This window comes from Aulostomus chinensis, chromosome 3 (genome assembly GCF_037954235.1).
Source record: "Aulostomus chinensis isolate RoL2024-O1b breed Wild chromosome 3, RoL_Achi_v1.0, whole genome shotgun sequence".
Classification (NCBI taxonomy): Eukaryota; Metazoa; Chordata; class Actinopteri; order Syngnathiformes; family Aulostomidae; genus Aulostomus; species Aulostomus chinensis.
In genome coordinates, this window is record NC_141322.1 from 26,532,547 (window position 1) to 26,558,231 (window position 25,685).

At 41.9% G+C, this 25,685-nt stretch overlaps 1 protein-coding gene and 1 long non-coding RNA gene across 2 annotated transcripts in view; one reads left to right on the forward strand and one right to left on the reverse strand.

Annotated features, from left to right (window-relative positions):
• Window positions 1-5,306, forward strand: part of LOC147268435 (uncharacterized) — a 29,218-nt gene extending 23,912 nt beyond the window's left edge. Inside the window, exon 3 of the long non-coding RNA XR_015112149.1 lies at window positions 5,291-5,306. This is a non-coding gene — a long non-coding RNA (uncharacterized LOC147268435). The remainder of the gene's footprint in view (window positions 1-5,290) is intronic.
• grm4 (glutamate receptor, metabotropic 4) overlaps window positions 1-25,685 on the reverse strand; it is a 174,639-nt gene that overhangs the window by 103,804 nt on the left and 45,150 nt on the right. The gene's annotated exons all lie outside the window — the stretch shown is intronic.

Sequence of the window (25,685 nt, forward strand, 5' to 3'; positions counted from 1 at the left end):
CGTCACCACCATGTAGGAGGCTGTAACAGTCTCTGACGAGTAATTGAATTAGGTGCCAGCGACACGTCTTAAGAAACTGTTGCGTTTCACACACAATCTCAAGAAAAAAGGAGGCGTGAGCAGCAACAAGAGAAAAATCGCCGGCTGTGAATGGTGGATCGGAATACTGGATTTATCATGCTCTCAACATGACCTCATGACTTGAAATACACAAGTCCGTTGATTGCTTCAGCCTGCCTGACATGAGCTTTCAATCAGACCCTCGGAGAGCAATTCCCTGCTCAGCCTTTGTCATTTATATTTCCACAATTGTTTGGAGTTCTGATTCTGAGGAGCACTCACAACCAATTGGTTTTACCCCACCTGACATCCTTTCTCGTCTCCAAAGATGAAGAAATATCCAGTTCCTGTCAAATATCTCCGGGACTGTAAATCTTTTACAAACTCATTTAGTAAAGGGACAGATTTAAATCAAAGAACAATGTGTTTCATGTATAAATGAAACCCGAGAGACCCGGAGAGTGTTCACATTTACGACAATTAAATTGACATGTAGACTTTCCACTTGTGTCTCGTGAAAAGTAGTTACTCGTCTTAACTTTGATGTGTCTAAAAACCACAGCTTGAGTCATTGACTAATTTCTTTATGTGCATGTGAAAGGGATGGGGTAAAAAAAAAAAAAAAAAAAAAAACACAATGAAAAGCTGCAATGAAAAAGAGACGGGAAGCAGCTGTGAAGTCAGCAGAGGCATGTTTAAGGTAGATAAGGGGAAACCAATTGACAGTTCCTGCTCTTTCCCAGTGGCAACAAACATTTTATTGGCAAGTCAGTAGATAGTCTCCCCAGCCCCGAGAATAAACTAGAGAATTGCAACAGCTGGAGAAAATGGTATTGGTCACAGCAAGACATTGAAAATGGAAGTCTCAGAGCTGTGAGATTCTGCCATGAAATCCTGCTTTTCCTCTCTAATAAGGTGTGCCATGTTTCTAATAAGATCCCTCTATAGCACCTCAAGTCAGAATTCACAGAGTAATTAACACATCCACTATGACGTCGCTGCTGTTCAGCTGCGGCAAACTTGTCAAGATCTCTGAGTTCATAACACCTTTTGTTCTTCGATTGTGAGAGGAAAGTTGCTCTCACATTATGACTTTGAAGTCACGCTGAAATTAAATTATTCATCTTTTTATACACTTACAGAGCTCTGCTCGCAGATCGCATGCAATCCCAGCATGCAAACAGTCCCAAATCCCAGTCCCACCACACGAGCAGGAAAGCGCGCTGTGAAGCTAACTCATCTCCATTGTCTGCTCCGTTTACACCCGCTGACCATGGCGGAGGGCTGATGTGCCCCGAGACACCAGAACAGTCCAGGGCATGCAGAGAGGAGAGCGTTTTCTCAGTTCCAAAAGACGACATAGGAGGATGAAACAAGCTAGTGAGCTAACGCAACAAGGCTGAAGGGCCACTTGCCCTACCGTGCTGTTTTTTTTTGCCAGTAGACTCCAAAGCAGATTTTAATGACGAAGCCAGTTTGCATCCATTTGTGCCCCACCAGGCTTTTGTAGGTTTTCAGAGACTCCTCAGAACGATGAGGGGGAGCTGATCGAGTGTTTGTCTGGAGTATCGTCTGCCCCCGCTTTTTCCTGAAAGCACCCGGGGGCACTGTAAGGGTTAGTACCGTTTAATTGTTCACATTTTGTGAAATATCTTTCTATAAAAGCGGATTTAAAATGTGCAGTGAAGTCTTAACGTTTCGACATTTATCCTGGCATCATTCATTATTGCTCAGGCTCTTCCTGCTGTGCCTTGGCAGCGTAAACAAAACAGATCAGGGTTGTTGTTTTTTTGTTACAAAAGCCAATTGACCCCCACCCCCCAAAAAGAAACAAAATATGATGAATCTTTACTATGCATGAATCAGCCATTTACCAGCAATCATGACGTCCGCCCATCAAAGAAATTTCGACATTTATCTTCGTGCATTTATCTCGACGGGCGACAAACACCAGCTAGCTTATAAAAAACTGAGTTCGTTGTGGTTTCACATCACGAAAGGCACTTTTAAAATGGCAGCACACAAAAAGTAGGATTGTCAGAGAATGTTGACCGAAAGAATGGCCCGTTCGCCGTCTTATACTCTAGACTACTCTCCCCTTGATGGATACAGCTCTTATGGTTACATACTTTGGATACGCCCACTTCTCATCCTTCCAATCATATTCTTCCCAGTGCTATTTCCTGCCCTTCCATCACCATACAGCAGCCTGACACTCTCAAAATGTCATTTCAAGTGGACTTTAAAGCTTTCATCATGACCTATGAGAGGCGAGCTTGAACACTTCGATTTTTGAGGATGTCAACTAAGCAGACCTCATGTCACACAGGGAAACAGCTTATCATGCATGTGTTCAAGGCTACAACAGTCAGTTTAGAGGAGGGTGGAAGAGGAAATGTGTCACAGCAACCCTCAAATAGCCCTGGGATGGTGTCCCTGCACACTCCGTTTCTGGCATGTGCTTCTTGATCAGCAGGCTTGGGCAGCCTGACACATGGTGAGGGGGATTGGCAGTTCACCACGTGCTTTCAGGACTGGTTAATGATTAAAACAGTATGATGGGCAGATTTATAACACAGACAGGGTCATGGAGGCTTGGCAAGTCACTCAACTCCTAGACAGGAAGACGGGGAGAAAAAAAAAGTGTCCCCTCGCAAAGCTGTCCATGGCTAATTAGATCTGACGGGCAGTAGAAAGTGAGTAATCTATTCATAATCATGACGTTCAGCTGAATATTGAATTTGACATGTTACAATGGATTCAGCCATGTCTACGGAGTAAAAATTGAGGTCACTGAGTTGTAGGTTACTAAAGATATTACCGAGATTTTTCTTTTATATTTGGTAAAATGTTAAAGCTGCTGCAATCAAGGCCTCATTCACTTAATGGTCTGGGGGGGAAAAAAAAAAAAAAACATTTACGCAGTTATTATTCTTATGATCTATTGATTCCGAGATTCAATATGTTCTTATTGGAGGAGAATCTATTCTCATTCAGAAGCACTCTTGCACACGCTTGAGTGCTGATACGCTGCATTCACCTCGAGAGTCACACAGGATGGGAAACTGTGTGCTCTACTTAGACTCCTTATATGTGCATTTCCATTCTTTACAATGGCCAATCTAGTCACTTACAATTAATAAACACCACGCTTCAATTCACGCTATTTAAGTTGACTTTCGCCTACGTCTGCGTCCTGTCCACACTCAGCTGATGGCGCACCTGCATGGTTTTCCTACAACAAATGCGTCTGGAGAGCGCAGACCAAGACAGCATGAGCAACTCTGCAATCCAAACCGTCACGAGTTCGGCCCAGATGTCACTTGTCCAAGCCGGATAACCCGGCGAACATTTACCTCCTCCAGTGGTCAGCGTCTCTCTATTTTTTTGGGCAGGGATGTGCAGGTTGACCCGGATTCACGTGGTTGATTAATTTATTGCTTTTTTTAGCAGGTCACGGGGTTTGGCTCCCCTTACAAGTGGGGTGGGTATTAAAACCATGACTATTTTATCATCTGCGCTCTCTTATCCGGATACTGTGTTGAGTGAACGCGAGTATCTCATGCATCTTTTGGTGTTACTTTATATCCTCTGCTGAGGTTCCTATATATAGGACTTGTTTGCGGCTCACTTCCTGCAGATGCACTCCTGCTTCAGAACGACTGAAGATCTCCTTACTCCTAGATATTTGTGCTTCACCTTCTTCAGATTTTTTTTTTTCTTTGGGCATATTTGACATCTCTCTCAACACCTCTTTTCAATGTATGAGAGCTCACAGCCCTTTTACCAGGCTTTAATCTACGAGGACAATGGGATTCAACACAGAGGGATTTAGACTTATCTTACGAAAGCAAATTTGAGAAGAAATTTAGGAGAACAGTGGTGAATTAGTGCCCAGTATTCTTATATTAAAGACACTGTGATGTGAATGATATCCCTAAAAATTACAATATTCCCTGTTCTTTTCCATCTCCTGACACTTTAGTGAAATGTTTTAATTTTTAAACTCCACTTTCCTATTTTCTACACGCCTGTTTTCAGCAACGCATCTTTCGGGGGCTGCTCACTTAGCCCCTAACCGTTTGTGAGTATTTTTTTGTGAGCAAGGTGGAACACAGCAGCTAAAGAGCCATAAGTCCACGGGGAGTGTTGGAAATCAAAACAGAGCTAAAAGGGGAGTGAATATTGGATTCACATTCATCAGGTGGACAGAAACATGACTCCAAATGAATGCTAATGTCGCTCGGTATCTGCCGGGTGTGTCAAACAGCAACTGTTTGCTGATGAAGTCCCTTATTCATCTGAAAAGGTAAAAATATTTCAGCGTTTGCAGGTTTATTCCCTCCTTGCAAAGGACCAGCAATTAGTTTGTGTTGGAGGTATTTGGGATTAATCGTTTAAACGTTTAGTCAATTGGGTCTCAGTTTCGTGGAGGACAAGATAACATCTTCGAATATCTTGTTTTTCCTCGTTAAAAATCTTCACATTTAAACAAGCAAATGTTATCCAAGCAAATAAGTCATTACATCTCTTATTTCTTTTTTCATTTCTTTGTCCGGTGACTCATTGATTTATCAAGTAATTGTTAGAGAAGTACGGAACATTTAACTACAAATCAAATGCAGAATAGCATCAGTCCCAGTTTTTCCTGCTCAATTCAATGCTGTGTGAGGGATATATACGAATAAATAATTGCTACTATCATTGATTAATACAACCAACCCCCATATACACATGTAATATCTGTTACCAAGGGCTGATGGTTGTCTGCTATGACAAAGGAACCTTCTAAACCTTGAGATAGAGTGTCGTTAATCCTCATATTTAATTTCATATCCTAAATCAGCTCAGATTTGCTCATTAATATCGAGCGCTGTTCCTGCCAGGAACTTGTGGTTTTCATAAGCTCATTAGTGATTGCACCACAGATCATCAGGTTCGGGGTGAGCAATTATTATGCCATGAGTAGAGAAGCCAGCTTATGAAAAATATGTTAATCAATAATGGCTTAAAGCAAACGAGTTCAGGCTCTGAAAGGCTTTTTAATGTACTGAATTTATATGTTTTACCTTCTGAATTAAATCGGGATTGAGAGTATAGATGCTCTAGGCCTACCCTTGATTTCCCATAATTTAGCATTACTGAAGAGAAGTTATTAAAACAGGCATAGTCGCCATGAAGTCTAAATTACAGCCAACGAGGGCATTTCTTCTCCTTTTAATCCATTTAGATAACATGAGCTGGAGACGGGTTGAAACGAGGCACCACAGCAACGCCGAGGATCATGGGAGGATTTCTACTGGTCGGCCTGTCTGGATGATGACTATAGGTGGTCGGAGAAGAACAAAAAAGAATGATTGTGGAAGATCAACCTGATTAGAGGCTGAATAATATCAAGTGTGATAGGTAAGCCTCCCACACACTGTCACTAATGACCACGAAATGAATTCACGATAGTTTCTCTTCGCCTCCAGTGCTTTCCGGGTTAAAGCCTCAAAATAGCGTTTGTTATTTTAGTGAATCAGTTTTAATTCAAGATGCTCGTGTATGCTTAGGTTTAAGAAGGTTAAGTGAGAAGATGGAGCGTAACAGTGTTATTTTTGCTTTCGGTTTTCTCTTGGTTTGAAATATGGAGGCATGCTGAGGAGAGAGCTGGTTGTGAGTGCTCCTCTCATCTGCTGCTTTTCTCTGCTTGTCTGTGAGAAGCGCACATTAACTTTTAATGAGGAATAATTCAAGTGTAACAAGCATGCAGTGTGTGATCCGTATCCTTTTTGTTTCTTTTTTCTTTCTTTTTTTTCTGCTTAACTGTAAAATTCAAATGTCAGACTAAAATGTGTCAGTAAGGCAGGTGGTACGACAGACCGAGGGAGAAAGTGATGCCTTTCTGTTTTTGTTTTTGGCTTGTTTGTTTTTCAGTTTTGTCCTGCAAGGGAGGACGCAACTATATTAATTTGAATACAAAATATGACGCTAAATTAAATTGTGGTTCTGCTCTGCCTCTCTGACGACTCCATCTTCACCTTTACTTTTTGACTATATGACTGAATCGTTTTGTAATATTCTAATTTCACGTTGGGCTGTTGTGTGTGAGTGTTACGCGTCATCATTTTTGACCTCCTTCAACTAAAAACCTGTTTTTTTTTTCTCCCCTCTTTTAAGAAAGACTAAATAATTATCTACATGGAAGCAGACAATCATGAGTGACAACCTTTAGCTGACTGCTCGCAAGCAAGAGCGGCACACAGCCGACAATAACTACTTTAACTAAAGTATTAGCTTGTTATCTGGAGAGTGTCTGAGCGGGCCAGCTGACATTTGCTGATTATTTCTAGAAAATTATGTCAGTCAATGTTCTTCACTCAAGACACTTGGTGTGTCACAGTAATAACAAACAAATTGAACCAGCATCCTGTCAGGATATTTAGCAACGTTGTTAAGCAAAACTCCGTCTGTGCTGACACGGCATTCCGACCTACCACTCTCTTTCTGCTCCTTTAATGACGTAGGACAACCGCAGCACCTCCTTCTCTAACGACTACAGTAGAACGTCGCCTGTTATTTTATACAAACCAAAAATTAGGCTCAAATATCTCTCAAGGAAGACATTATAGAGCAGATGGACTCAGAATTTGTTGTATTTTGCAATCATTTGCAAGGTAGAGGCTTGAACAGGAAGAAAATTCAGCTCAGCTCATCCTCACAGCTGCAATTTTCAATATTCCCGCATGTTTATTTATTGCCAGAACTGGAGGACATTTGCCTTCTTTCTGAAAAGCCTGACACGTTTCACTCGATGACACGCCAAGTGATGCGAGTAACATCCAACTTCCCAAAAGACTTTGATGATGAGATCAAGATTTGTTTTATTTTTTTTATTTTTTTTTTTTTTTAGGAGCAAAACTGAAAGCACAGATCTGTAGCCACTGTGGCTAGTCTAATTCACAGCATCAGACATATATATGAATCAAACAGTGGATCATAATGTATAAAATAAAAATTTAAATCTTACTGGGGCTGCACAGTGGTGCAGTGGTCAGCACTGTGGCCTCACAGCAAGAAGGTTCCGGGTTCGAGTCCCGGCTCGGGCGTGGGATCTTTCTGTGTGGAGTCTGCATGTTCTCCCTGTTCCTGTGTGGGTTCTCTCTGGTACTCCAGCTTCCTCCCACAGTCCAAAGACATCAAGAGGGGACGAGGCTGATTGATACTCTAAATTGACCGTAGGTATGAATGTGAGTGTGAATGGTTGTTCGTCTCTATGTGTTGGCCCTGTGATGGACTGGCGACCTGTCCAGGGTGAACCCTGCCTCTCGTCCGTAGATGCTGGGATAGGCTCCAGCTCCCCCACCCCCCCACCCCCCCGCGACCCTTACTAGTAAGGAATAAGCGGAAGATGACAATGGATGGATGGAATCTTACTGGATATTTTCCTGAATTGCTCAGGAAATGCACTCCTTGATGGAGACCTGTGCGTTTTGGGTGCGCTGTGTTTGATAATTTTCAATAATTCTGTGTCTGTGTTTGTCCTTCTAATTAAATTATTCCTCTGTACAAATCAAATTAACCCAAATTTAGGTGGTTGAATTGTTTTACTGATAACTTCATCTCTTGTTCCGCCCACTTAGCGTCTTTCACAAACCTCCAAACACTGTACTGACTGCGTGTAAACACAGAATTACATCATGACGCTACACATGCTAATGCTTATGTATCAGAGACTCCAGACGTGCATGTATATGGCGTGTAGCTTCCTCCTAACAAGACATACATTTTCATACCTGACACACAATGGAACTGTGCTCAGCAGCAGAATCAGCTCAAGGAGGATATTTAATACCAGCCAGGCTGCCCCATAAAAGGCGTCTTCCTTTGTAGTGTAGTTACTAATCTCATTACAGTTCATTCAGCCCTTTGCTTCGTATGGCTGTGCTTGCCAGCTCAGGTGGTATCTCAAGAGATTGTGCTGAGAGAATTACAAGGGGGCCCTCGGCTCTGCTCGCTCACCCTCCTGCTTTTACCGCCAAATCCCTCTTCTGTAGAAACACCGAGATCAGATGATAGAACGTGAAGACCATCGGAGTGGAGGGCACCTTTTGATCCTCAGCTGACAGATTATGTATGTATCAGCAGCTGATGCTCGGTTACGCGTAATGCTCATGCATACGTACGTAGGATTGTTAGGAGACAGCCGGGTCGTATCATAATGATGCACAACTTTACTCAAAATGGGCATGTCAAAGAATGGCGGCGTCGTACCTCGCTCCCGCTTTGACAGTTGTAGCTGCGGGGCGCGGGCATTGATCCCAGGCCTGAATGTTTGAAATGGAAAAGATCAATCAGAAGCAAAGGGGTTATCAGATTGTATGAAATCTAATAATGTGACTCTCACAAGGAGAGCCCACTGCATCAGCGTAACCATCGATTCCTTCCTCAACTTGCTGTTTCCATTCGACAGCTATTATCAATGGTCTGTCCATATGGAATAATAGCAGCCTAAATAGATCAGTATCTTTTATCTGCTGTCCAATAATACAAATACGTCCAATGTTCGGAACAGGCCCACCTGGGGTGTAAATCTTTATACAATATTGTAGTCTCTTTGTCAAATAACGCTACAGCAGTTCGCTCGACAGGGTAGAGCCAACATAAATATTGGCAAGTGTGAACTTTCCATTTTTGCTGCAGTGTCCCCTGCTGTAACATCAAAGATTTCTGCTGTTATTTGCAGAGTGATGGGAAGCCTTACAGGTTCTGACAGTCACAACCAAGCGCCCAGGTTGCCGGGAGAATTATTTTCAGGTTATTAAAGTGTCTTTTGTTTTGCATAGACCCTCTTAGCGTTTATTTGTTACGGAGTAGACATTTTGAAAGCAATGGTCCTTGAAGAATGTCTAATGACACAACAAAATAGTGCACACTTCACCAAGCAATACAAAACAGACCAGATGGGAAAGTGTGTTGCCTTCCTCAATCATTTTGTCTACAATGAATTTTTGAGCTTCCTCCAAATGCATTTATGTGTCTTTTGAAATCTGCCAGAATAGTGTGGGAATTCATAGTTGTGCAGATAGCTTTATGTAAATCCCCATTTCATGTGACCTTCTTTTCCTTTCATAGAACAGGAATGAGTCACCAAAAAGGGCAGCTCAAATTCTATTACCGAGGAGGCTTTGGGCATCCGCTAAAAGTGAAAGCATGGCAACACCCAGCCAAAATGAGTCCAAAAATAATTAGGTTGATGCGGATTACAATAATAAGAAAATTAAGTACTTCTGTGAAAAAGGAAAACATTATATTCATGGCACTTTCTGACTAAAGAGACATACCCAATGGCTGTTTTTTTCCTTACTTTTTGAAATATATTCTTGATGATGTTTGGCAGAAATATAATGTCGCATTTGACTTTACTCACAATAATCCCTCCCAACTGCATCTCCTTCTCCTTTCATCATCTCAAGTAAATTTTACTCTTCTTAACTTGCTAATTCTGTAGAAAGGAAGTCACAAACTCATTTATGTCACTTTGGGCAACGGTGATTGGGAGCGAGCCCCACCCCAAACCACTAACAGCTCCTGATGAGCTAACGTGATCTCAGAAATATGTGTAAAGATCCCACCATCAATTATTGATAATTAATCATCATTAATTCCTTCAGTAGACATCGGTCAGCGCATCTTCAGTACAGAGGGCTTGAAGTAGTTGTCTGTGCTGCTGTGGAGGAATACAGTGTGCGGCATGTGTTGGGATACAAGGAAGAGCTAGCCTATATGTTAAAAAATAATAATAATTTGTATTATTCATAATAATCCAAACATGTTTTGCTGTAGTATGTGTCCTTGGTGTGCAATGCTGAGCTGCTGCTATGAGATCTCTGCACGGAAGGTGTGCTGACCCACCTCTACTGAGGTAAGACCAGTTCTGTGAGTGTCTACCTCATATAACTCTGCTCCAGTAAATCCCAAACACCCCTGTACGTGGTGGTGCTGTGACATTTGTTCATGCCAGAACCACAGGAGTAATACCAATAAGAGATCTTTTCAATCCCGGGTTCAACAGAGTAATCCTCTCGTGGTGGTTAAGGTTGTTTTGTCATTTTGAAACTGTTGTTTTAATGTCATTCAGCCGGCAACGGCTTCTTAAGACTGAATTCACAGTCGGAAAGTGTTTTGTGCTTCACTTGAAGTCTGGTTCAGTTCAGGCACAAAAACACTGAATTAAAGTTGGGACACCGTCTGGTAGGTCAATGCCGGGGGACGCAGACTTGAACGGGGCTCTAACACCCATTTCATGCTGCAAAGTCTGGTGTTGGTTGGTACCGAGCACCACCCCAACCTGCCGCCCGATGTGGACTTTCTCATGTTTTAACAACAGTAACCACGGCCGATCACATGACACTGCTGAACCACAGGATCCGTCACTTAACTTCAAGAGTTTGGATGGTGCGAGAATTCGAACACTACCATGCAATGTGGTGTTAAAGGTCCTAGAACTGAACATATTTCATACGAGAAAAGTAGGTGTGTGTGTGTGTGGGGGGGGGGGGGGTGTTAATGTCTTGTAAAGTGCGTGAGCGGTCAGAAGAGTCGAAAAGTTTAATATAAGTGAACAATCCATTTTACCTTTTATCTGGCGCAGCGGCTCCTCATTGCTCCCCAATGGTCTCTCCTCTACCCTGTAGCTTCTGTACCTCGTGTCATTCAAGGAGCGAACATGTAACGGCCGAGTTATCAGCTCGGCGAGGCCTCAGTTAAAATACAGCATGACTATCAGTGTCAGGGGGGAGCTTAACGTTGGCCTGTCAGCTGGTCGTGTCTTTCAAGTGTGGCTTATCACTCCCCCATGCTGTGTCCCCCCCAGGATAACTGTGACCACAAGACAGCATTACAGGAAGAAATTACAAGAAATAATTTATTGCCTTGTTTCATACCTCAGTTGCTCAGTTTGATCCAGTGGCTCTTGTTTTGCAGAATAGAGAAAAAAGGTTTAAGGTTAAAAGGTCATAAAGCACAGCAATTTTAGTAGGGGGGTTGCAAGGGGCTGAGATCCACTGAGGTATAGCAACATTTTCTGCGTGATAAATAGAACATAGGCCTTATCGTCTTCCAGTCTGTCACTGAGAGTTGATCAAACAGTCTTGCCATCTGCTAATTTGCCGGATCCTCTTTGTGCATCCATACAATTACCGAAAGACTATGTGATCAAAGACACAGTAAGTGTTTTTATATATATAATGCTGATTATATATGTATGGAGGGGGCAGGATGCAGCCGAACTGTCTTCGATTTATCATGCAGCTCAAATGTTTAGTGGAGTGTAAGTCTTCACTGTTACTGTACTTTGAGATATGATGAGAAATATACATCTGATTTTTCAGCGTCGGGTGAAGGGACTGTGACCAACCCTCCCACCCCGAGTCTGTAATATGCATATAAGCATGTAACACGCCCACGCACCCTCTCAGATACTCTTTCTTGTAGTAATGCTGACATATCATACCATTCTTTGTCACTGTCATATTTTCTGAGCTTCAGCTTCAGGGAGACTCCATGTGCAGCCTGCACTCATGTATTTTTCATGAATACCCACTGGAGTTCCTTTGAAAGGCTGCATTCTATAGCCGCCATCAGAGTTTGGTTACATTGCTTGTGATATGAGGTGGTGGTAGCTGGGCCCGGGGAGGGTGGGGTACTGGCCCCTGCTAAAGTCTAAAGTCAAATACACAGGATGAAACCTTTCAAGGGCAGAGTAAATACAAAACTATCAGAACAAGTGGGAACAAATCCTATTTCAAATATAATCATTCCACTTTTCTTTGAGGATCATTTCCAATAATACCCTTGTTGACACAGCAGACGTTTATTTTGCAGCAGAAGCAAAGGCTCAACAAGGACTATCAATCTCTGAAATATGGGCGTCTGCATCAGGCGCCCGCATCACCACCTGATTCCTGAGCCGAATGGGACACAGTCAGCAGAAGAAAGTAAGAATAGCGAAAGCAACCAAGACGCCTGTCAACTACATGATGAAAACCACCGTGAGATAGAACGGAGGCGTCGATTTAAGTGGAAAGTGAAACTAATGAAAGTGATTTTCAGACCATAAAGCATTCGGCTCATACCTCCACCAATGAGATCCTCTGATGTTCTAGTACTTTCCTGGGAATTAAAGCTGCAAACAATAGCATATATGCCCCCCCACCCCCCATACATGTTGTAACATGTGACTGTACCGTGCAGGGATGGGGTGATGAAACCTGATGATATTTGTTTTTTCTTGATGACACAAGAGTGCTTTGCGGCGCACATATCACTTCCTTCATCCACCAGCTGGCACTAGAGAAGTCACGCTTAGCATCCTGCTGTGTATCACGTGAAGGCAACACAGAGTAATCCTGCTACAGAGTACGTTTCTGCTTCCTCTAACCGCTAGGTGGCACTGTGACTTAAACTGGCTGCAGAGGTCATCAAATCTTTGGAGTTAGGTTGGGGGGGCAGTGAGGAATCCAGTCACGACAGTCTAGTGTTCCGTGGTGAAATATCAGAATTAAATTAACCACCTCACCACGTCAATGAAAGCTGTTCACAGTAACACGTCAACACATGCTCACGCTGAAAAAAACAACAACATGTGTTTTCCTGTTGGCACTTTTACCAATCTGTTCCAGAACTGACCAGATTCTTCTTCCTTGGCTTGTTTGACATCCCTCAATCGAACTACGGTAGGAAGAAAAAAAAAACGGCCTAATTTTGTCAATAATGTTGCTGACAGATAGACACATTCCAGCTAAAGCGTTACCTCCTTCGCAGATGTAATGAAGACGAATAGATCAACACAGGAATAAATGCTGAGGAGAGGGAGTTTGTCATCACGCCGCCTGCCGTGACAGGTTTCCCCTCGTGTTTGTGTCCACTCGTGTGCGGTGTGGCTCATCTCCTCACCCCGAGTCAGACTACTCATAAACTCCTGCAGTATTTACCCTCCACTCTTGGCCAGATTGCCAGGTCACAGGCAGAACACGTTCAAGGTGTCTCTGCTTTTACCTTTGATGGGGTATCGTCTAGTGTGATGAGTGCCCAGGATACACCCCCACTCCCCCACCCCCTGCAGTTTGCCTGCTGCTGCAGGAGGTCACCACAACTCTGTTTACCCCTGCATCAATTTACAGGCCTCATCCCTGCCAAACCTCATATCTGTCTAAAATGAAGCAGATCTCCAGCGTCTGCATTTGGTTCCAAACAACATCCCACAACCTTTTTTTAATCTTATGAAAGTTTAATTTTCATTCTTTCACTCCCACAGGTTCCGGTACATGCTGGAAGAGGGAGACGGTAAATTAACTTGATCTTGTTCACCTCAATTTTTTAGAAATAAGCTCACCCCACTAAATGTCAAATACAATTATACGCTACACTTATTCCCGACAATTAATTTATCATGAAACATAACAGGTCTTAATTTCACACACAGAAAATGTTCAAAAGCTCCATCAGTGAAGTGCTACATGGCGTATGAAAACAACACTTATGATCTTAAGTCCCGTGTCCATCAACGAAGCCTGTGTAAAAAAAAAAAAAAGAAAGAAAAAAGGGTCAGCTTTAATTTGAAGGCCTTGATCTGACTGACTTCCAGGTTTTGAGTGCTGTACAGGACCGATAGCGTTCCCACACTGGATCCCTTTCACGAATGTCAGAGGTAACCAGTGTCAGAAAAATCTCCTTCCTCGGCATTACATCACAAGATGATGCGATTTTCTCCTGCACAAATCTGCAAGAACCTGATAAACATTGAGTCTTCTTGCAATTCAGGGCTTTGCTTCTCTTTTCCAAAGTGAAGAGAAACACAGTCCGCAAATTCATTAATGCTGACTTCATATATCCAGCAAACACAACCTTTGGAGTCCACTTTAAAACGCTTGGCACTTTTGAGGGTCACATAAGACCGTTTTACATTAAATGTGCAAGTTCCAAATGAAATCCAGGCTGGAAAATGCAACTACACCTTATTAATATTGCAATAGATCAGAAAGAAAATGCACATTTTATATTTAATTGTTTAATAATTGACATAGAATGTTTTATCTCATCGGTGAAATATCCCCCTCACTTTAAACTGTGTACGAGATAGAATTATTCATATTTGAGGAAATGGATCATTATTTTTGACTTTACAAAGAAATATGAGCATAAATAAGTGTCAAAAAAACAAAATAAATCATGAATAATCCAACGGTCATTAACGGCAGTAATGGTTTTGTTTTTCTTTCCCAGTTAATGTAAATAAACTTGAATGAACTCCGCTTTTCTTGAAAGGGCATCAGAGGGATCAGATTTCAGGAAATGAGCACCGGCTAATGTGTTCTCTACCTCTTCTACCTCTTATCGAACTGGAGGACAACAGTACAAACCACTTCACCTGTTTACCGGGAGAAATCATCGCTGTGAAAAGGTGAGGCTTATTTCTTACTGTCAACAAATCCCACGAAGAGACAAAACAATGATTTAGTCAATAGTTTCCTACTGTGGACTGATGAGGGTCTTTAAAACAGGGTCACAATTAGTTTAATATTTAAAGGCTCTCGGATTTTCTAATTAAATTTCATATTATTTCATGAAATGTTATTCAAATGGAGATTATTTTCAGTGGCGGATTAATACGCATTTGCTTCAATAGGCAGTGTGAGAATGGTTCATATTAAATTACATTTCCCATGTCAATTATTATGAAGGGGCAAATTGCTGTGGGAATTTTTGAATTTCAATGGTATTGTGATTTTGAGGGGGAAGTATTAATTACTGTTATGCCTGGATGTGAAATTATTTGTTAGGCGATCTATAGGTCTTTTCAAGATTAAAGTTACAATTTGCAGCAGATCCCAAAGAGCTAGCGCTTCCTCTCCAAGTCTCTTCCTCTCCAGGGGGCAGCAGAGAGTTGAGATTTCCAGCCCTCGTGAAAGAAAGGAGAAAATGCTCATTCTTTTAGCATGAGCAAAAATGAGATTGGGGCGTTAGGTCTCTTCGTCAGCCGGGCTGGTTCACTGCTCCATCGCCCGGGTTCAATTTCCCCGTCGGTACAGAGCTCCTGAGGTCAGCACGGGTGCAGATCTCGAGCACACCTGCGGCTTCTTTGTGCTTAAATGACGCATTATTGCAGTGTGACGAGCTCCAGAGCAATCGAAGTTAAACTGATATGGTATCGGGACAAAACAGACTGCTGCTGGGTACGAAATAAAGGTTTATGCTGATGAAACACAATTTTATCTCTGTTGCATCATCACGTATAACCTCGGTTTGGCGCTAAAATCTGAAGGAATGCACAAGCTGGTCGTGTTCATTCAAGCTGGCTTCCGACCGCATTTGTTCGCTAGAATTCTGGAGACGTGCAAGGAGCGAAGACTCTTTGAGAGTCCAAGACGCCTTAGAGGGAGCCACTGAAGGACTCATTAGGCTAAATACAATGTAAATACTTCAGAAGTTGTCCTTTACAGTTACCGAGCTTGAAATAACAAACTTGAAAATCAGTAACCCCCCCCCCCCCCCCGACCCTTAACAAATAAGCGGAATAGAAAATGGATGGATGGATGGAAGGAAAATCAGTACAATCGTGTTTTAATCTTATCCCACTGCAATACGAAGAAACACATTCGCGCTTTTCTAACCCAACTTCCATTCCGAAACTCTGGCCGGATTCCTAAATAAGACCAAAAAAATTGTCCAGCATTACCAGTTTCTTTGAGAACAGATAGAGTCCAGGTTGGGGGTCAAAGGGTCATCAAATCCCATCTGAAGACACATTTATTGAATCCCCTTCACACTGACATCTACTCTTCGATGTGCGACCTACTACCCTGTTTTTCTTTTCCTTTTTTTCTTTGGCTTCGGACTTGCTGGTGCTTGCCTGGTACCGGCCCAGCTGCACATCCCTCTCGTGAGGTATTGGAGTGGCCAACTTGGATTGTACTCATTCATTCATTTCTTTTTGTGATTGTTTTGTGTTAATGGCTTGGAAAATGCCATAAAAAGGATGTAAATAATTATTATTATTCGTGCAAAAATGAACACATATTGATAAATACACACACACATACAAACATACAGTATTAATTGTCCAAAGACAAAAAAAAATCCCGAACCACATTTTTTTGCTCTGTTTTTTTTTCTTTCTTTTTTTTTTTTGCTGTCCTTTGTCTGGCTGGAATCCGCAAGAGTGGAGGTCTTGAACTCCATTTGTTTCCGCTGAAAACTTGACAAGCTTTTTGCACTGAACTGAGAAAAGAAAAGGGTGGCATTCATTCGTGTTCCTCATTCTGCTTGACTCATACAGAGAACTAGGGAGAAAGAGCAGCTTGTTACTTTGGCTTTTGTTTGCTCCGTGAATGTGCTAATTATTTATGATGACTTATTTGGAATTAGTGAGGCTGATGTTTTTCTTCTTATTGTCACAACAGGTCTACTCCTGTACTCCACTGATAAACTGATGGAGCCGATTTGACCTTGAAATGCCGGCTGGAGGAGTGATTAATTTGTTCACTAGCACCTGATAAGTTTATAATTTGTCTAAACCCCAATCAGAGGCTCCCTGTTATTAGTGAGGTCTTGTCAGTTGAGGTTGTCTGGCTTCTTCTGTGCAGTTGAAAGGGTGAAGAGTGATATTTCTATCCATAAATACAGCAACATTTTCAGGGTGTATTTGCCGTTTTGCAGAATGCGAGTTTCCCTCCTCAATATGTAGCACTGTATAGTCAGCAATTCGATTTTTCAAAATAAAACAAGAGCTTCTTACGGTAGTTTGGTGGAGTAATATCGGGGAGTTTCCAAAAGTTAAATCACGTCAAACGAAGGGCGCGTTCGACATTTGTCTTCACTTCTGCAACTCAATAATACACATTCACAGTTGTTAGCAGACTGCGCTGATCCTCATCGTTGAATAGCGTGGGCGACTGCAGTTGCCAGGGTACAGACAAAGATGTCTAACAACAATTAAACCCATAATAACCTGTTGAATGTCTGACAGATATTCAAGTGGTTCGGTTTCACTCAAAGGCCAGGCATGTATTTATGATGCAGGACGAAACAAAACAAGGCCCCTTTTTTTAGATTTTGATGAGAACGGTCATGCAATTTTAAAATAACATACTATGCAACTTGTTTGGTCTTTTTTGAAATATCAGCCAAGATGCAATTTAGTTGATCAATTTAGTAATAAAGGATACTAAACAGTGCAGTTTGTGTATCTCGAGCATTAGAGACATAATGGCCTGCACTGACTTTGAGCTTTAGTTTTACTCAGACCACGTATTTGTGTTTAACCATGTAGTTTTTTTTTTAATTTTTAATTTCAGGTGGGAAAAAAAACAGACTTGATGAATTCAGAAAAAAACAGCAACCCTTCCTAGTTCACGTAGAGGGTGAATCTGTTGCAGTGTGAAGGCGGCTTCTATAGAGTTCTCATTTTCATCGATCAAATATATCCAAAGTCACTAAAATCACACTGGTTAGAGAGTCATTACACGAGATTTTCTTCCAGCGCTGTCTCTTCATGGTGTTTTGGGAATGGCAGTATCTTTTTTTATGCACTTAAGATTGAACCACCTTCCATTTTCCATCTCGCCATTAAGCCTCAAACAGCACAAGACATTGAATGAGGTTTTAAAACGCACAAAGTTGGCAGACTCCATCATTCAGTGCTGCCCTTGTTTTAAGGTTACGGTGCCCTTTTTGGCTTCCCTCTCACTCTCATCTATCTTGGAGGGACAGCGGGATCCATCGCAGGGTCTGCTGGCGACATATATCCTGCAACTTTTTTTATTGCAGTTCTCACTACGTATGTCCCAGGGTTTATATGGTGTTTTTGGAAACCTTTTCTCTCTTCCTTTAAAACAAAAACACAAAAAAATGTTGACAGCAGGGTTGAAAAGATGTGGATTCTGTGAAAAATCATATACTTCTTTATTTATATCCCCACTGAAGAGCTAAAGTTCACCTTTGTGGATGAATAGTGGCCCAATAGGCACCAAACACCAACTGCATGCTCTGTCAGAAGACTCGTCTTTGAAAACTGCGTATTATTGATGTTATTATTACAGTTACTTCAGAAACTTTCAGTCAAGGACAGCTTCTTGTCTGCTTGTCTAGCCATTATTCAAATATATATTAAATATACATATTATATCACTGCCGTTGTGATTCACTATGGCCTGTTTTCCCTCTGATGTCCCTCTAATGGAGGAAGAAAAGCGGTGTGACAAATCAGTTTCTAAATGCATCTATTACTGTTCTGTCATGAATACACAATGCACAAACTTAAAAATCAGAATTTAAACTTTTTTAGTCGCTATCTGGCCACCGCACAGACCTCTTCGTGTTCCTGTCTCATTTAGCACCTGAAGGGGGTAGTTAATCGTAAATTTGCAGTTCAAATCATATTTTTACATTGATTTTGTTTAGCTTAAAGGAAACGGCACTCTGTTGGGGAAACAAACTAAACTATTTTCCGTCATCTCAGTGCTTGATCTCGTATATATATATATATATATATATATACGTCATATCAGTCTTTCATCCATTATGGCTATGCTTAACATTCGCAGTGAAGGAAACTTGAAAATATTTTAGCGTTAGATACATTACCATAACTACTTTGCTGGCAAGGTGTGTGACACAGAATGTCTACACCCCATCAAACTTTGGCTAACAACACAAAAGGCTGCTTGATGTCCTAAAGAGTGAATACAACTTATCATGGCAGACTTTGTAAAAGAGGATGAGGTTGAATGTTAGGCTCAGCTCCAGTTCTATTAATGTAAGCAAAGACCCCTCGGTGGGGGTTTGGAGCTCCATGATGCACCAAGAGAGGACAGAGGTGTGTCTGTCTGCTTGTTTGGCACTAAAAATGAGCGTATTTCGCTAAAAATTGGCAAGTTCCTTTAATTAATAACCAGATCCTGACATGCATGTCCAACGGCGCCAAAAATTGTCTCTGTTTACCAAGCAGACATAACTTTCTCCAAGTGTCCATAAAAATGCAATATATTAAAGATATATTAAAGGGTAAATAAGAACCAACTGCTTGCAATGTTACTGTCGTTTTAACAGTTGGACCAAACCTTTCCAGAGCTGCAGTGCACATAATTAGCTTTAGAGTCTCACAGCTGACTCTAATCTCACAGTCGTCACCTCTCCTGTTTCTCACACTCTGGCAAGTTCTTCGTCTTTTTTTTTTTTAATTAAAGAAGAGTCTATTTTTTCCTCTGAAGGAGACAGAGCTGTCAACAGCAGGCTGGACTACGGTCTGTTTGTTGCTCTATCGTGCCCAGTCGTGTACATATACGAGACGTGTCACAACACGGCGTCTCTCGGAGGGACAACTGAGCTCCAAGAGTGGCTGAAAAAGACAGGAAATCAGCTCGTGGTGTCAAGGGAACTGCCGGCTGACAAACTTAATTCAGTGTAAAGACAGCAGCTGCACTGACTTTATCCAAGGTTCGTTATATTGCCAGGTTTAAAGATTAAATTATTTCCCTGAATAAACAACACCAGTTTGCATGTGTTCATGAATGATTCCACCTTGGTGGAAAACTTGATAGTAAAGCTGGAAAAAAATGTTCAAGCTTTTTGTCAGAGAGTGTGTGAATGGCCTACAGCGGCAACACAAGATCTTCAGGGACAACTATCAGATCAGTTGTCGGAAAACTGATGCATTCCTTTTATATAACTGAAGCGTACGTCAGAAATTGCTTTCTTCGGTACAGAAATGGGGGGAAAAATGACCAAACAATCCACCAAATCCCCCCAAATTAACAGAAACACTAAACGGAAAATGATATTCATCAAGATCCCTGACGAGTGGCTTTAGATTGGATCCAAGCGCTCCATTCAATTCAATTTTATTTATATAGTGCCAATTCATAACAGACATTATCTCAGCAGGACGCTTTTCATATCTCTGTAATAGTCTCTGTAATAGGATGTGGTCAACAGTGTCAAATGCAGCACTGCGATCTAACTAGACAAGTACTTTGTCTGATGTAATTAGGAGGTCATTTGTAACTTTCAGCAGCGCTGCATTTGTACTGTGATGGACTCGAAATACCGTCTGACCTCAAACAAACTGTTGAAATCCACACAACCATGGAACCTAGAGAGGAAGGGGGGGGGGGGGTAGATAAAGCCTGAAAAGTCCTCAGAATTCCCATTGACGCTCTGATGACTGACGTTTGTCATGGGTTTTATTCCCGAAACTTCACCTGGAACACCAGACATTCAGAAAAGTCACGTTTCCTTTTTTAATTTCGACCTGCAGATCTAATTTGTCTCGAGCCTTTGTGGTATTCTAACATTTATATGCAACTCGGTGATTCTCGTCTTTTTCTCCACACGATAATAAGTCTGAAAGAAAATGAAGAACCTTTCTTAAAATATGGACTGTCATGTTGAAAATGAGTTAGAATTAGTTTCACATGGCGTTGCTATAAACACCGGCGACAGCGAGAGGGAACTGAACAGAGCAACAAAAATGTCCCTACTGTGTTGTGTCTTATTGGTCTCATTTACTCACAACACACCTGAAAGAGTGACCGTCTGATTTTTTTCAGAGAAAAAGAAACCAACCGCAACAGCAGCCATCAAATGCAGCGCAACTTACACCTCGAAACCTCCAGAGGCCTTTAATCATGCAAGTTTGTATCGCACAGAAATCTCGCGGTGGGGGAAACACTTAGCTGACATTAGTTGAATCGAGAAGGGTTCTAAACTCTCAGCCCAATCCAGAAATACAGTATCCTGCAGAATTTCTGATGTGACAGAGGATGTCTGATCCATCCTAGCAGAGTGCATCACAATAAGGAGATGCTTTTGTTGTTGTTGTTGTTGTTGTTGTTTAAATCCAGTTAGCTGAGAAAATCCAGCAAACATATCAGCTCTTAGTTCAGTTACAAATGAAGCTAAAATGCACTGAAATCCAATCACTCAGACCTTCCTCCTTTTAGCAGTGCATTCACAAATGTGTCCTGGACCTAAATAAAACACGTATTCTTCATCAGCAGACGTGTGTGTGTGTGTGTGTGTGTGTGTGTGTGTGTGTGTGTGTGTGTGTGTGTGTGTGTGTGTGTGTGTCCATGCGTGCGTGTAACAGGCATATTGGTCAGACTAGAAAAGGTCAAGGATTCGATTGAAGCCCGTATTGTTTTGATTTCTCCTCCTTCTAATTTCTGGCAGGCTGATGTGGATTGCCGCCTCCCACCAGTTTAAAATCTAGCTGGTCTGAAGATGTTTGTTAGCAAACCGAGCGAGGAGGTGAGAGACGACATCTTGAGACAAATGCGGAGACACAGACTTGTCGATTACATCCAAGCTCAACCTTTGAACCCGCACCTGTTTAACATGCTGCTCAACGAAATGGGCAGTGAGCAGACGTTAGATGGCCATCGAGAGGCAAAGCGCTCTTCAAACTGCACTCTGAAGGGAGGTTTAATTTTTCTGGAGAACAGTCTACTCTGGCTAACCTGTTCTATGACCCACAGTGGTGGGCGGTTTCACATCTGAATGAGCTCAACATGGGACTAAGGGGAGTCCTTCTGACAGCTTCTGACATGCATGATAAAATCATTGCAATGAAGAAAAAGGCTGCAGGTTCTCGCCTTCAAGGTCAAGCCTGAGATTTTTCAACTTTGGAGACCTGTCGGTCACTGGGGGCACCTGACTCCATGTTAGACCACCTAACAGAGCGCTTCACAGTCTCGGCCAGACAAGGCCGGTCTCTTCCTCCATGTTATGTCAACAGAACCTGACAAGGCTTGGCTGTGGCCTGTATCCATTCAGAGCAGCATCCCGGCCGGAGGCAGTTTCCACTGGAGGACGGGTTCCCAGATCTCTTCATCATCTAGAGTGTGCTAGACATGTGTGTAATGGTCTCTCTCATGCCTCAGCGGAGACTGCCTTCAGTCTGCAAAAACTACATACGAAATTAGAAGGCTGCACGGTGACAAACGCTCCTCAGCAATTCCCCACTGGCCCAGTGGCCTTTTCACAAATAGACGCCCAGACGGCACACAGAGGATGAAGGTACTTAAATACAAGCACCTGCGTACCCGCATTGGTAATATGTGCCCACTCGCTTGTGCATGTGGAGAAAAAGGAGGAGTTTGTTTACACTTTCTCTGCATCGTTTGGCATTTATCAACCTCAGTGTCAGACTGACAATCACAATAGGTCAGACTGAACTGCCTGTTGTCCAAGGTGTCTTTAAAACAAGCTTGTCTAAGTTACTCACTCACCCATAGCAGCAGCTTCTAGAGACGCACCGGGCCCCCTCGTCTTCAGAGAGGCTGGGATACATAGGATTTTATGAACCAAATGCGACCGAAAATTATTTGCCACAGCAGAGTCTGACCTCTCTCTCTACCTCGGTCAATTCCACATCACAGCCTCTCAAAAATGGATCTGTGCTGCCCGATAAGAAGTTCTCAGGCTTCACATTGACAGCTGATTGTGTTTCATGGGAAGAGCTCGGCCTTTCCCCTCTGTGTCACTAATCTATTACAGCTGTGATCAGAAAGCAGCTGTAATCACCTGTCTTGGTGATGTGGGAACGATAGGGATGAAAAAAGAAGAGCTAAGCTACCAAAGACTGATAATGACCATAAAAGATCGATACATAATCTTGTCCAATAATAAACCACATCGACCTTTTGCCTGTCAACAGATCTATTAGACACTTATTTTTTTTTTCCAGTTACATGGGCAAAAACGATGCTCTCACACTGTTCGCTCATCTTTAAATCCTGTCATAACTTTATGAAATATCAAGTCAGGAGTGAACTTCTGCCCTCGGAATGGTGCATTTTTACATAGTCATTCCTCCGTCGAAAAGAATTCATTGTAGTGAACAAATCTGTCCCAGTTTCTTTGGTCGGTTATTAAAGCTTCATTTCCGACTTTTTTAGGCAGCGCTCTCCTAATTGATTAGGAAGTCCCTGAATATATCCCACACGGGTTTAGATTATATAACCATAATGAAAGAGGATTGCCCAAGATTTAGACTGGCGACAAACAGATGTTCAAAGCCCCTTCGGGGATTTCTGAGACTAAAGAAGCAATACAGTCATTGCATAGTGGAATATCAGTGGTACAAGATCAACTCCCAGTTGGATTTCATAAACAATATTGGGATTATCTGGCCCCCCTGTAAGTGAAAGGGTTCAGTCACTCTGAGGGACCAGACTCGTCGCCGACCGTCACGCAGATATGTTTCGCTGACCCGTTTTGCTTGGACATACGAACATATTTATGAAAGACTTTCCAGGGTCATCCACTCTCTACTATCGCCCTCTGATAGCTATTGATCACAAGTCCTATTTATTTCCAATATAGAAAAACAAAACAAAACAGCAAAGATGTAAACAAACAGCCTCGAGGAAACACATGCACATATGTGTGCAAATCTACCCACCCACACAAGCTCGGTGTCTGATGTGTGAAGAAAACTGACAGATGGTGGAAGGTCTGGATTTGAATCGTCAATGGATTTTTGTCAACTCCGAAATAGAGAAATGTTGTTAAGTCTGATTTGCATGAAGAATCAGTGGGGTGAAATGAGATCACAACTCAGGCTAAATCTGATTGAGGGAAAACAATATAATTACCAAGGAATACGCGTCAACATGTTGCTGTCAGAAATCCTACAGGAGGCCAACACCTGCCTCCGGTAATTTGTCTCTTTCTGCAAGCAAAACTGAGAAAAATCAGCGATCATGGAGGATCACGAGAAGGAAAATCTAAAGGATCTCTGATTAAAACATAATTGAAATCACTTTCAAATGTGTGAGACTGAGATATTTGTCATGTTTTCTTACAGTTGTTATCATAAATGTCTTGTGGCCTTGGGTGTTGTCAGAACATATCTTTTCCAGACAAATGAGTCACTGTGAATCAACACGCTCATTCGGCTGCAAAATAACACAAGTGGAAAATCAAGCAATAAGGACAGTGTGCTATTTTCATGAGAAGAAAAAGGCCAATTGGATTGTATATAATCACTAAATCCATTACATCAGAGCAGGAAGACAGCCTCATTGCATTATCAAGCCCTATATATTGTCTTTGCCTCTTTCTTTTAATACAAAGGTCAACACTTTTCAAAATGTGTTGCGTTTTCATCCTCCAACCTGATAAGGAGCAAGAAAATCATATGTAAACAGCAAAGATATCATCTCTTCTTTGACCTATGAACGCACCCCCGATAAACACTTCGCACGCTCCTGCAGATAGCACATCTTTTACGGTGCTAAAAACAGACGTGTTGCAAATTATTTTCTTTTTTGCACGTAAATCTTTTTGAATTGACTTCTCCCTTGCATTCAAGGGATGTGAAAACATCAGCTGTTTTTACTACTCATATCTCCTTACTTTAATCCTGATTATTAGCATCAGTTACACCTGATTGTAAATGGAGAGGATAGATGACGAATACCGCCTTTCTTTTCCAGCTGAGTTGAAATCCCACTTATTAACTGAAATTCTTGTTGAGCGTTTTTAATGAAGCCAAAAACGAGCAACTGTTTCCGCGGCAGGCCGATGCTGGCACCGGAAACCCAAATTAACCCTAATCACACAGAGAGAAACATGACGCGCTAAAACAATGCTTCTTACTTAGGGGTTGCGGCTCTCAAGTAGATGTGCGAGAAACACTGGAAGAAAAGTGTGTCACACAAAGTTATGTAATTTTCCTCTAAACTTCTATTTGTGGATTGCTTGATCATTTTATTTATTCAGGACTCCACAAATTATTAAAATATCAAAATCAGAAATTCCCTTTTTGGTTGAACTGTCTCTTGCAGCCAGCGATGAGGAACCATAAGAATATATATATATATTTTTTGTATTTATATGTCACTACATTGTTTTTGTCGAATCTTTAATCTTTTGAATATGTCACCTTATAGTATGTCATTCAGTTAAAGCAAGCTAGAAAAGGGGGTGTTAATGGCTCCATAGCGAGGGAGCGAATGAGAAGACGGGTGCTGTCACCAGCTCACTGAAGGAGTGGGCCTGGTTGAAGTGTGCTGCCTTGATGGGCTGATACCAGTTTATCTTGATTTAGCTGTCATTCCCCCTACGTGAGCTGCTAAATCGATGATGACACATCGCTGTCATTCCACCGTGTCACTGGAAGGTTTGGAATAAGGTGAGATGAAGCGTGAAATTTCATGACATATTTCCCTTTTTTTTTTTTCTCCAATATTAAATATATACCATAGGGAAATAACAAGGTTAGGTGTAAAATGAATGGTGTATACTGGAAGATTGAGTACCAAAAAGAAGACATATTGTCTTCTGTGTTGTTTATCAGGTTTCAGGAGTTCTTAAAACTGGGGGCACTAATTTTCAACCAACCAGAGATGAATATTAGTGTACAGAAGATGAATGTCGTGTTTGCAGTCGATAGATTGATGACAGATAGACCACATCTACAGGCAGCATGGGACGTGTCTTCCAAACTTGTACGTAAACATCTGGAAGGGGATTGAAGGTGCAAAGTCGTGCACGATGCATCACGTGTGTCATTGCTAGTTTCTGACAGATGCAGTTGTCTCCGTCTCTCACGGTGAAAACGCACTTGCAATAATTTG